Raw genomic sequence first — 12467 nt, forward strand, 5'->3', positions numbered from 1 at the left:
TGGTTGAAGCATACCAAATTGGCTTAGGCTGGCTGTTCAGGTTCCCTCCTCTCATTTGTTCATAGTCCCCAGCAGCTCTTCAGCTGGTACTCATTGGCATTAATAGCTATGCAGTTCACACACGTTGCTGCTTTGTTCTAAGCTTCACACGTGATGAGAGATGATAAATTCCCATTAGCACTGTCTTATCATGTGATTATTCTTGTTTCCAGAGGGATTGCTATAATCAGTTTTCTCAATTTTACTGTAAAATGTGTGGTCTCTTACAATAACTGCACATTTAGTTCACGATCTTATCATGCAGGCAGATTCCTAGAAGCAAGGTTGTTCTTGCAAGGTAGAAAATAACACGTTGGACCAACACAGTAAATCAGATAAATATGTGGGTTGTTAAGAGAGCTGCATCCATCACATACTAGGCAGCACTGTAAAAGTTACATGGTCTGAAGTATAAATCATAGTAAGACATAAAAGGCATTGATCTTTTTATATGGGCTTTCTAGTGCTTTTACTGGGGATAGCTGCCTTGCCAGGAGTGACCTCACCTGTGATTCAGTGATTTGAAAGACAGTGAAAGTAGTACAGTAATTTTAAAATCAGCATCAACATGGTCAGAATGCTGGTTCCTTGTAGTGCCGATGCTGCTGTGAGGGCTTCTCCCTGCTGGGGCTGGCCAGTGGGACATCCCACCCAAGGCCTTCCAGCAGACGATGGAGCTTCCATGAAAGCACAAATGAAGAGTGTGAGAGTTGTTGACCCAGTGATCTTGTCTCTTCAGATATGATCCCCATGTTCGTTCTCAGGCTGGAAGTGATGGGTCTTACACAGCTTTTCCTGAAGTTAGTCAGGGATATTTTACACAATAGTGTGGAAAGGGTGAACTTGTGAAGTTTTACTGGTGTAGTCATGCAAATGGGGATATGGACAAGGAATCATGAGGAGCACTTAAAATAACTTCTAATCTCTCAGCACCTCAACCCTTTGCTGTCAAAATCTTGTAAGAGTTTGCATGCTTTTGATCCCAGCCTTAGGCCTGGTTGAATTTTCTGAGGCCCAAACCTTTCCCCTCTAACATTACCATATGAAATCTTACATTTTACAATTAATCCACAATGAGAAACATTTTTCACTGGCCCTGTGATCTTTCTCTTGAATAGCCTTGGATTGTAGGTGGTGTCATGACGTGCTGAATCTGTCCATCCACAGCAGTGTTTCATGTGGTGAGAGAGGCACGTCTGCCTTCCTTGGCAGAGAGGGAAGACCTTTATCAGATGATGAGACTGCAGCTGCCTGGGTGCAGAGCCCAGGCCTCCCATTCCCAGCACTTCACCTGGTGGGATCAGCTAGCTCTGATATTGCCAATTAAACCGTCAGTGGTTTAAACAACCCCAAATTATGGCAGTGTTTCTGTTTCCATTCACCATGTCCTGAGCTGATAGCTTAGGTTGTTAGGAAAGCAGGAAGGCAAAAAACAAGAGGGAATACAAGCTTGGAATTATGTCTTCTCCTCTCCTAACAGCTGTAAAACCACCCTGCCCCTACCCATGTCCTAGATGTGCATGGCTTTGTGGAAAGCATGGTGATGAGGACTGAATGCAGCCTTGTTGTTAAAACACATCTCTGATGCAGAACCTGGGAGCAGGAAACCTGTCTCATTTTGTCTGTGGAAAGCAGGTTGTCTAAATACCTGTGAATATTTACGTCCTGGGAGCAACCTGAGTAAATTGAGGGAAGGAGTGTGATAGGCTTACCTAAACAGCTTATTTGAGTCTGGAGCACAAAGTCATTCAGACTCCTTCATACTGCTTGCGTGCTCTGTTCCCTAAAAACACACTGACTGCTGGATGCCTTAAACGAGAGCTGGTACAATCAAGACATCTAATGTGTTCACACTGACCTCTTCAGTGGGGTTCCCCACAGGCAGCTCCTGTCTCTGGTGAAAATGTGGGACAGAGAGGAGTAGCTATGGATATTTGGGACTGAATTATAAATATCAGAGCTGTGTCCTTTCCCATGCAGCCTTCAGGGCATGGGACAAGGGACAAGGGACAAGGAGCCCTTTTTTCCATGGGTGCTTTGTTTTTTTCACGCCTGAACTGAGTGTGCTGTGGGTTGCAAATGCACCCAGCAGTGCCAATGGCTAGTAGCCACTTGGCTTAGTCAGTGGCTGGGCCAGAGGGCCTGAAATGATTGCAAGATATTTTCCTTTGGCTGGTGGTTTGTTAGTGTGTCATGCGAGAGCAGTGTGCCAGTGTGAGCTCTGTGGAACGAGTGTGAGCGCCCCACACACAAAGAGCTCCCAGTGTGGGGCTCCCAGGCACAGAGGCAGATGTGGGCTGGTCACTCAGCTTGCACGTGCAAAGTCCACTTGCTGGATCAAAGGGATTTACTGCAGTGCATGAAAACAAGCAGCCATGGGCTGGGGAGCGGCTGAGGGGTGGAAGGCAGCGGAAGGAGGCTGCATTCCTTTCATTCATATGTAAGGCTGACCAGACAGACGCTGGCTGCTGTTCCTGCTGCTGCGGGATGAGCCAGGCTGGGCTGCAGGCAATGCCGGCTGATAGCAGCCTGCTAGGTTGGGAACAATCCTCTCTTGGGGTTTTACTTTGCTGGGAAGCCCAGGGACCATCAAACCCCACATTTCACTTGGTGCATCTTCCACGTTACTTGTCCCACATCTCATCTGCAAGAGAATCAGGACAGCACTCTAAGGCCCATCAGTGGTCGAACTGGTTATGAAACCACCTTCTGGATGACCTTTGGAGAGGGAAAAACAATCATCTGTGTGGGAGAGAATTTAATCTGGAAGGGAAAGGGAAAAACATTGTCTGTATGGAAAGGGAAATGAAAATATTTGACTGAACTCAAAGCAAGCTGGGGCATCTAAAGTTAAGGGTGTGTGAAGGAACTAAGAGCAGTGGTGGGACTGACTGTCAGAGTGCAGTAAAGAAGCCCCTCGGGGAAGAAATAGTAGCTGGGCCTGTAAACAGGAAGAAAAGGTGAGCTAGAGGTTTGGGAAAACCTCACTGCTAGTGTAAGGGTGCAGTAAAAATATCTAAAGAAGGAGCAACCAGGACTGTCATGGTAATTCAACTCTGGCACATTCTCTCACAGTTATTCGGGGAGCAGACATCAGTGCAAACAATGGCATTTTCTCTCTTTTGAGAGAGGAAAATTTTCATCCTGCCTTCACACATGCATGGAGATGAATTGTCAATGTAATGGAGAGTGGAGAGGAAAGGAATTCCAATGAGCCAAACCCCATGTATAATCGTCAGTACTTCCTAAATTAGAAAACAGGATATTGCTGGAGAGTGTTGAATGCAAATAAGTCTAAGGGTGAGCTGGCCTGTGACCTATGGAAAGATTAGTCATGGGATGTGACTGTCTCCCAGATCAGAGACTGCTGGAGATTTCTATCTCCTGACAAAACCATTCCTATCAGCCTTCCTTGCAGTAATTTGCAGGGAAAGGTATAAGATGCCATGGGTACTTTCTAACTGGGGATGATGCAGCATGTAAAAACTGGCCAGGAAATCCTTAAGATTGGGATTATGATTAAAAAAATTACCCTTATGGGGTTCTGCTAGGATTTGCATTTTACAAGTATCAGAAGGTTTGCTTTTTTTTTTTTTCTTTATCCATCCAAAACCAGGATTGGATACAACTGGAGCTCAAGTCTGAGAAACAACAGTTGGGCACCACAGATCTGTATTTAGGTTTCTAAGGGCTAAACAAGTGGGAAATACCCATGTAAATAGATGTTACTAGTCTACATGTGATCTTAAGATAGCGCTTCTTAAGTGGGGTTTGTTTCACATTGTCAGGACATCTTATTTTAAATTATAGAGTTCTTTGATCCAAAATGCTGGGTGAGAGTAACTAAAACAAACAAATCCACCCTGCAGGAAAACAAAGTACTACATTTGCAAGAAAAAGATGAGACACAAGAGATTAGAAAGAGCATTTACCAACAGAAGGTTTTTGAGATGGCGTATCAAATAATAGAGAACTTTCACCAAGTGTTGGAGATGAAAGAGAAAATATCTGGAATCTGAAAATTATTGGAGGGGACAAAGTTGAGGAGAGTAGTCCGGGTGATAGGAAAGAAGATTAATACAAAGGAAAGGAATAACAGAGAAAATAAAGACTCTGTGTCAGTGATAGCACATGAATGGGAAGCTGCATTGCTGTATTGTTTTAGTGTAGTAGCATCTGTGAACAGAAAGCCAATGAAGAGAAGGAAAAAACAAGTAGCCAAGCACAGCACCAATTCTGCAGGATTCAAGACTGAATAATGACTTAGGGAAAAGCATTTGGGAGAACAGTATTGGTGACATAGGAGAAATTAAGGCCAAAGCCCAAGGTGTTTTGTTGTACAGAGACCCATGGCTTTGTGGTGAGTCCACAGCTCTGTGTGCAGGACTGAATGTCCCTCCAAGGGGACATGGAGGGACATGGAGGATCCTGAAGCTCCAATGGCAGCAGCTGAAGCAACAGATGAATACACTGCTGGAAGTGAGAGACAGGGAATTGAAGGAGGAAGGGTATGTGAAAGACCTTCATTCAGGGCTGCATTTCTTGGGGAGTATGGTTGCTTAGCCACTTTGGAAAGATTTGTTGTGATGTTGGACTTTTAAAAAGTTTTTTTTGTGTAAAAACATAACAAGTCTTTATCAAAGCTGATTAAAATAAGCCCAGCTTGATCCTAAACTCCCTATAACTTTCTGATCTTGAAACCTTTTAGCCATTTGGCAAGTTTGGAGGGGAGTGTTGTGACTTTGTTGTGGAGAGTCAGAGCCTCACTTCATTATTACAGCAAGATCTTAGACTTAAAAAAATTATCTTTGAGAACCACCCAGGCAGCAGGAGGATGGCCCCTGCCAAAAGCAGCCCTTGCCATTTAAAACACCATTGGTGTTCATCCATAGGTTAGTTGTCAATACCTGAATTCTCACTCCTGTGTTTCTGCTCCATCATTTGCCAAATCAATAGCATGGGACAATCTTAGTGTTTGGGTTTGAAAATGTAAATAGGTGTTATTTGTTTGCCATGTGAGAAGATTTCTGGCACAAGGTAGACCTAGAAATTGATATTTTCTGTCTGTTCGGCTGCAGGAGGGCAAGTGCACGTGCCTCCAAGTGTTACGGCAGTCTACCTTGGTAAGGTGCAGAGAAGCCTTCTTGAATTTGTAATTTGGTGTTTTCTTTATACTCATCCACCTGCTCCTGAGCCACTGTGAAGCACCCAGCCAGTGGGCAAATGATAGAGATGACAAAAAGAGACTCAAAGAAAAACCCACCAATTTGTCTTCTGCCAGTTTCCCTTTGTGTTGCTGCTGTCCCGCACTGGTTAGAATTGGCAAGTTAACAAGGAGAAGCTATGATTTTCTTGTCCATTTGTCCAAAAGCACTGTCATTTCTAAACTATTTGAGGTCATGCCAGGGATGAATTGGAGATGCGTCCTCAGAAATGCTGTTTTAGGCTGAGGTGGGCATGACTGGGAGACCTGAAGTGCTCTGGGCAGGAAAAGCCAAGTGTGCTACCTCTCATCTTAAAGGCAGGTGCTGGGTTAGAGGCTTTTCCTAAGCACAGTGTGGGTGTTTGAGTCTGGGTCATATCTGGGCAGATAGTAGCCAGCAGCCTGGATGGACCTCTCCCAATGCAGAGCCTGTCTTTCCCACCCCATGTGGACACAGTCCCACACACCTGCATACCAGCAGCAGCAACTTGAAAGCAGGAGCAGATGGACTACAAAGTTTCATGGAAGCTGACCTAAATACAGCAGAAGTGTCCATGCTTTTGCCAAGGGTGACGGGGTCCCAAATAAAACCATGGGCACAATGGCATAAACAGTGCCCACCTTACGGCAAAAAACAGCTGCAGGCAGAGAACCAGCCTGATAGGGATAGGGGATGTGAGATACCCATTCAGTCCCATGCTCTCTGGTCAGGTGTCTGTGAGGCTATTTCTGAAATAAGTTCCATTGTCTGAGTCAGGTTCCATGCCACCACAGGACTTGCTTTTCAATGCCCAGGATGGTGTTCTGGGTAGCGGTGTGAGGCACAGGGTACGTCTCCAGCCATCCAGTGGTTGTGTCCACCACTGTCAGCATCTAGTGCCTGGCTTGGTGCGTTTGTGGGAGTGTGATGTAATTGATCTGCCAGGCCTCCCCATACTTATATTTCAGCCATTGTGCCCTTATCACAAGGGCTTTATGCTTGGCCTGCTTGATTGCAGCACATGTTTCATAGTTACTGTCTGTGGTTAAGTCCACCCCTTGGTCATGAGCCCACCATGTTGCATCTCTTCCCTGATGACCTGAGCCATCATGGACCCACCAAGCCAAAATTAATTCACCTTTATGTTGCCAGTCCTGATCCATCTGAGACACTTTCATCTTGGCAGCCTGATCCACCTGTTCATTGTTGCAATATTCTTCAGTAGCCTGACTCTTGGGTATGTGGACATCTGCATGGGGTACTTTTACAGGCAGCTTCTCTACCTGTGGCAGTGTCTTGCCACAATTCAGCAGCCTACATGCATGGGTTTACCTCTACGCGGCCAGTTGTCTAGGCAGTCCCACAGAACATTTGACAGGAACAAGGCATTAAAATTCCTTGGCTACAAGACATAGTTCATATTATTAATTAATTATTATTCAATCTTCTTTTGGTTAAATTATTTGTTCCTTTTGCACACTCTTCTCCTTTTGAGTTTTTGAATCTGTGCACCATGAGTCGATGATCATAATCTCCTTCTGCTAAAATTACCCTTTCCCTAGTTTGATGAGTTGGCATTGTTTTTTCCTTGTAATCTGGTCTTATCTTGGTTGTTTTGTCAATTGTCTTTGGTTCCTTGATTTAGAAGAGCACTTTCATGTAGAGGTGGTAGAAAAGCCTCATGGCCCTGTGGGGCAGGCTGGTGTTGGCCTCCACCCTGTAGAACAGTTTGGACCACCTCAAGGTGCTCTTTTCCCAGCAGTCTGTCCGTACTGAAGATGAGGACGTCCATCACCTTCCTTGTCCCTGAGGTTTCTTCACATTTCTCCAGATGCAGAAGGCAATACAACCCGTGCTGAGCAGCCCCACAGGTTGCCAGGCTGTACAGAGCAACCAGCTCATGTCAAGGGGGAAGGTGGTTCCAAAACCGGCACTAAGGATAGGGCAGGCTGGAGGCCGCACTCTCTGGGATAATGGGCGATTGCTTCAGTCACTCAGGAGCGATGTCCAGCCTCTCCCTGACCTGGTGCTGGCATTTGCAAAGGCCAGTGGTGCTGGTCCATGCAGCAGTCATGCTCTTGGCGACAGCAGGCGGTTTCTTTGGACCCTCAGGAATGATGCCCATCCTGAACCTCACCCAGTCTGTGGGATTGCAGGGGTCTAGGCTGCTGGTGCGTTCTTTGGCCGTACATGTGGAGGCAGTGAATGACAGAGACAGCCTGTGGAGCACTATGGTCAGAAAAACCACCAGGATGAGCCTCATTCTGGTCCTTTGCAAGGGTGACACCTTGACACGTGAGCTGCCTTGGCGTGCCATGTTGGTCGCAGCTCAGGCTGTGATGTTCCAGGCTGCCCAGTCTCCATGTGCTTGCACGTGTTGGCATTGTGACATCATGGGCTGCTGTCACACAGGGCTCCATGATGTCACACCACATTTTCCGCCTGGCTGGCAGGCAATGAAAGCCAAAATGGAGCTGGGAAGCACGTGGGTGGATGGATTTGGAAGCCTGTCCCACTGCTATGACTGCTGGCAGGCACTGAGCCCAGCAGGGGAGTGGCACTGTGTCCCACAGGATTTGCACTGTGAGCTGTGCCCAGCCTCCATCCAAGCTGCATTCAGTGCTGTGCCCCAGCTGGGCAGCCATGATATGTTTCCACACAAAATCTTCTTGAGGGCAAAGTGTCAACCCATCTTAAGAGGAAAGCCAAATTTCATGCATTTTGACAAAACATCTTAACCCCTCTTGAGCAGGGTCTTGGACCAACTGACCTGTAAGAGGAATAACAGATCATTCTCAACCTTTTACCCCACAATGTCAATTGGATACAGTCTACCATATAAAATTTCAAAGGGGCTTACTCCCTTCATAACACATGTTATGATTCAGATTCTCACTAAAGCAATAGGTAACACATTTACACTCTCCTTTGTGGATTTGCCACCCAGCACCTCTTTCTGCACAGAACTGTAAATAAGTACCTTGACTCTGTGTGTGGATCAACTTCTTGCACAGTGGGTGAAGCCACCTGTTTCAGGACAATGATGGCAGAACCAAAATCTTTCCACTGGTCAGCTTTAGACATGATAAGAAGGCTTAATAAGAATCAAAGTCTTTAAAACACTGCAGGCCAGTTTGCAATCCCAGAAGTCCCCATTTGCAGATAAGCAGACGCATGTTGTGTTAGGTAGATTTGTTCCTGAAGATGTCTGCCTTTCAAAACTCAGAACTGAAAATTGTGGCTGCAAAAACTGAATGCTGAAAAAATATTTGCAAGCATGCTAGCTAAGCTAATGATGACAAACATGAGTTTCAAGATAAAAGCTGATGCCCAGCTGAGTTCTGAAAGAAAGGTGTACTCAACTGTATGGCCGTGCACATTCAGAGGCTTAGTGGGGATTTATTCCTTCCTCCTGTACATCTGGACTCTCACCACACACAGAGAGGTCTTAATAGCTTAATTAATATAAACTTCCATTTGTACATCTTGTTGGTCACCTGTAAAGTTTGCAAAGCCTTTCCTTCTTCAGAGTGAAATTTTCCACATTTGGGTTTTTTCCAGTATGGTTGTTGTTTGTTATTTTAGAAATTGGAGCATGTGTGTTGGAGAGAGACAGGGAGAAAAGAATAGTGCACAGTGTAAAAAGTTTAGCTAAAAACTTGGCCCATGTGGTTGAAAATAATGGAAGACTTCTATCTGTGAATATCTGGGTAAAAATTAACTTGAATTGATTAAGCTGTGATCCGTTTTAAACTGACTTCCATATGAGTGATATTTTATCATTAATTCTTTGTGAGACCGGTACAAAAGATGATGTTTTTCTTGGGCTTTGCTTGGCTTTGAATGTGTGTTAGTAAACATGTTTCATACAGAAAACCTCTTTATTTTTTGATTTTTCTCCCTGAAGACACAGTGTCACCCAGCAACGGAATGTTGTAATACATTTGTGTTCTCCTTTGGTTACTTGCACTCACCTGGCAGCATAAATGATCTGGGTGCTTTCCAGGTGGTTGCATGTAACCCCCTTCGAGCTAAGGACAGGTAATCCTTTGTGCCTTTCCTGAAATCCAGATGGGGAATCTTCCTAGCTGGTAAAATTAATTATCTTTACTCGCTGCCTTGTGCTCTTGAGATTAGTCTGCTTGGTTCACCAAGGGCTGCCCAGCAGCTCTGCCAAGGCCTTTCTGCTGAGCCCTGCTCAGTGTGGAGCAGCTGGGTGCCCCCTGCCAGCTGTGCCCAAGGACAGAGAAAGCACCAGGAAGGGTGGCATCTCCTTCAGCCCGTGCCTGCCAGCATGTAGGTAACTCTGCCTTGGCACCAGGGCAGCCTTTAGTGAGAGAACTTGCCCAGTGTATTCTTTAAACCCAGATACATTATTTCCCATTTGCATCTATCCTCAAATCAGATTCAGTATCTGAATGATTGAGATCCTGGATCTTTTTCCATTTTTGTTGTTGACAAAAGTGGGAAATCAGAAGGAATGTATGTTCTTTTCCCCTCGTGTTTTATTCCTGTGCTGTCTCTGCCAGTCTGCATCATCTTTTGGGCATCTTTTCTCTGATTTTCTAGTGACTAAAGGGAGAAGATGATAAATGCTGAAAAACATCATCACTGCAATAATTTGAACAAGCAAACTCATATTCATTAGCAAAAATATGGAGCAAAGCCATTAAAAATGTTAGCATCTGGAAAAGGGGAGTCTGTTCCTCTTAAATTTTTGTCATTTCTCAACAAAGTCCATGGTACACGCATCTCATATTTTTCCTGGTCTATTTGCCTTTATCTATAGTCTGGAATTTCTCAGAAACTCTTGACCTAAACTATAGGTTTCCAAGGAACACATCTTTGATACACTGCTCTGGATTATGTAAATATGCACCATGTCCCTTAAAGGCTATCTCATTGTCCACCCTCTAAGATGAGTTACAAAAAACAAAGGGAAGAGAACATGTTTCAGAGTGCTGGAAAAATCTGATCCAGTGAGCTGCTGAATTTTTTTCCTTTTTCATCTGTTCCTTCTGCCGCTGCCACCTTGCTTTGCATCTTTGAGCTTGCAGAGCTCCATAGAATCTGAAACTAGACGCCCTTATTAGAGGACATTTTAAAAAATGTCTTGCTGCTCCTCTGGGGACCGAAGTAATGGCAGCTTGAAGCAGCAGAGAATGTGTAATTAGGGCAAACAGCGGTGCCTCGCGTGATCGGGAGGAACAGGAGGAGAGGAGGGGAAGCGCAACAGCGCGGCGTGCACAGGCTGTTACTAGGAGACCCCGGCACGAAATGCAGGAGATGCGGGGCGCTAATGGGCCGGCCCCGCCGCCTGGGTACCAGCCGGACCTGCCGCACAGCTGCCTCTGCCTGCCTGTTGCCAAGCAACTCAATTCCTTTTCCTTTTCCTTTTCCTTTTCCTTTTCCTTTTCCTTTTCCTTTTCCTTTTCCTTTTCCTTTTCCTTTTCCTTTTCCTTTTCCTTTTCCTTTCCCTTTCCCTTTCCCTTTCCCTTTCCCTTTCCCTTTCCCTTTCCCTTTCCCTTTCCCTTCCTTCTTTTTTTCTTTTTTAAAATTTTCCTCCCCCTCCCCACTCACTTACTCTGGAGGTTTAATTGGGTAGTGTTGCTGCTGGTGTTGCTGCCGGGTGCTTGAATGTCCCTATTGCTCTGCTTCTGTCCCCAGGGCCCGGCCCAGGGGAGGATGTGCTGGCAATTAATGGGGCACAAGCTGGGCTTGTGTGCTCAGGCTGGCACCAGCAACTGTACACCAGCCCTGCTCCCCACCATGGAGGAGCTTCTTTCAAAGAGGAGCTGTGGAGAGGGGTTTGAACGGGGAGCACATTGCAAAGGCTTTATCACTCTCAATGGGAGTCGTGCTCAGACCCAAAGAGATAAAGCCGGGCGCTCCTCCCTTCCTTCAGGGCTCAGTATGGAGGGCAATGTGTGCTTGTTAAATGCAGCCTCTTGAGTAGAAAATGGAACATTTCCATTTCTTTGAATGTTGCTACATGCTTTGCTTTTCTCTTCTTTTCAGCTAGGCAAGTGGGCTTTGTGGATGTGTGTTAGGTGCTTGTGTGTGTGTAAGACATAATGCTGCAAAAATTGGATTCTTTTTGTGTCCTGAATGGCTACATGCTGAAAACTGCTGCTGGCTTGGTAGACGAGCCTTGGCAAGGCCCTTAGGAACTAATCCGGAGCTTTGAAGTTTGTAGAAAGACTGATTGGACGTTGGGTCTCCTTCTTAACCTCTTTTCCCCCATCTCTAATATAAATATAATCAGAGTCACCTCTCTATAAGGGCATTTCTGACCTTTTTGGATTAAAGGAGCTGTACATCATTCATGGAAATGTACTGCTTTTACACTTGATCATCCCTGCCCTTCTAAAAATAGGTACAACCTTCTCACATTGTGTATTTCACAATCCTGTCACATTCCTCTTCTGCCCCATACTGTCTTCTGCCAGCTTTTCTCTTGTGCTTTGTCATCCTTTCAAAGGCTTTTCCATTTTTCCAGCAGGTGGCAAAACTGAATAAAATGCCAATTTTAATTTTTTTTCTCTTTTTTTTTTTTTGTGTAGAAAACATTGGCGGACCAGTTAAGCACTCACCATTGCCCCCTCCTTTGCATTCCTTTTAAATAATAAAAATATTAATTAGGCTTTCTATTCTCCAGCAAAAATCAATTAGGAGTATATTGAGGAATGAAAGGCTCAGAAAAGTATCTGAAATTGATTTTTGTAATTAGTTTTACTGGTTGATGGGTTGCATGCACATACACTTAGATATTAGCATTGATCTCCAGAGGATGTGTGTATTAAATAGCCTGCTCTTCCTTTTTGCTAAAGAAATGAACTTATTAATCTTAAAAAGTGGCTGATATTGTTGTGCTCTGGACTGCAGCTGCTCACCAGCTTTTTGGTAACCTCCCCAGCAGAGCAGCTGCCTGAGCCATGTGATGGTAATGTGCTGAATGTGGTGTGAAAGTGGGGAGCAGGTCTGGGGCAGCTCCTCTTCTGTGTCTCATATTTGACAAAGTGTGTATATGTAATGAGGGAAGACAGGCACTGGTGTTAAGGAGACCTGTCTTGTTAGACTTCATTTTTCAGTGGTCCTTAACCCCAAATGTCCTTCTGAGATATGTTTCTATTAAATCTCATATAGCACTTGACATAGGAAGAGAGGAGTGACCAGTAACATTTCTGTTGTGCCATGTGCTGTGTGCTGATGTTCAGCTAATTAGAAGAATTATGGCTTGGCTTC

At 45.0% G+C, this 12467-nt stretch overlaps 1 protein-coding gene across 2 annotated transcripts in view; it reads left to right on the forward strand.

Moving 5' to 3' along the window:
- Nucleotides 1–12467, forward strand: part of KLF7 (KLF transcription factor 7) — a 57002-nt gene that overhangs the window by 31857 nt on the left and 12678 nt on the right. The gene's annotated exons all lie outside the window — the stretch shown is intronic.

This window comes from Molothrus aeneus, chromosome 7 (assembly GCF_037042795.1).
Source record: "Molothrus aeneus isolate 106 chromosome 7, BPBGC_Maene_1.0, whole genome shotgun sequence".
NCBI classification, from domain to species: domain Eukaryota; kingdom Metazoa; phylum Chordata; class Aves; order Passeriformes; family Icteridae; genus Molothrus; species Molothrus aeneus.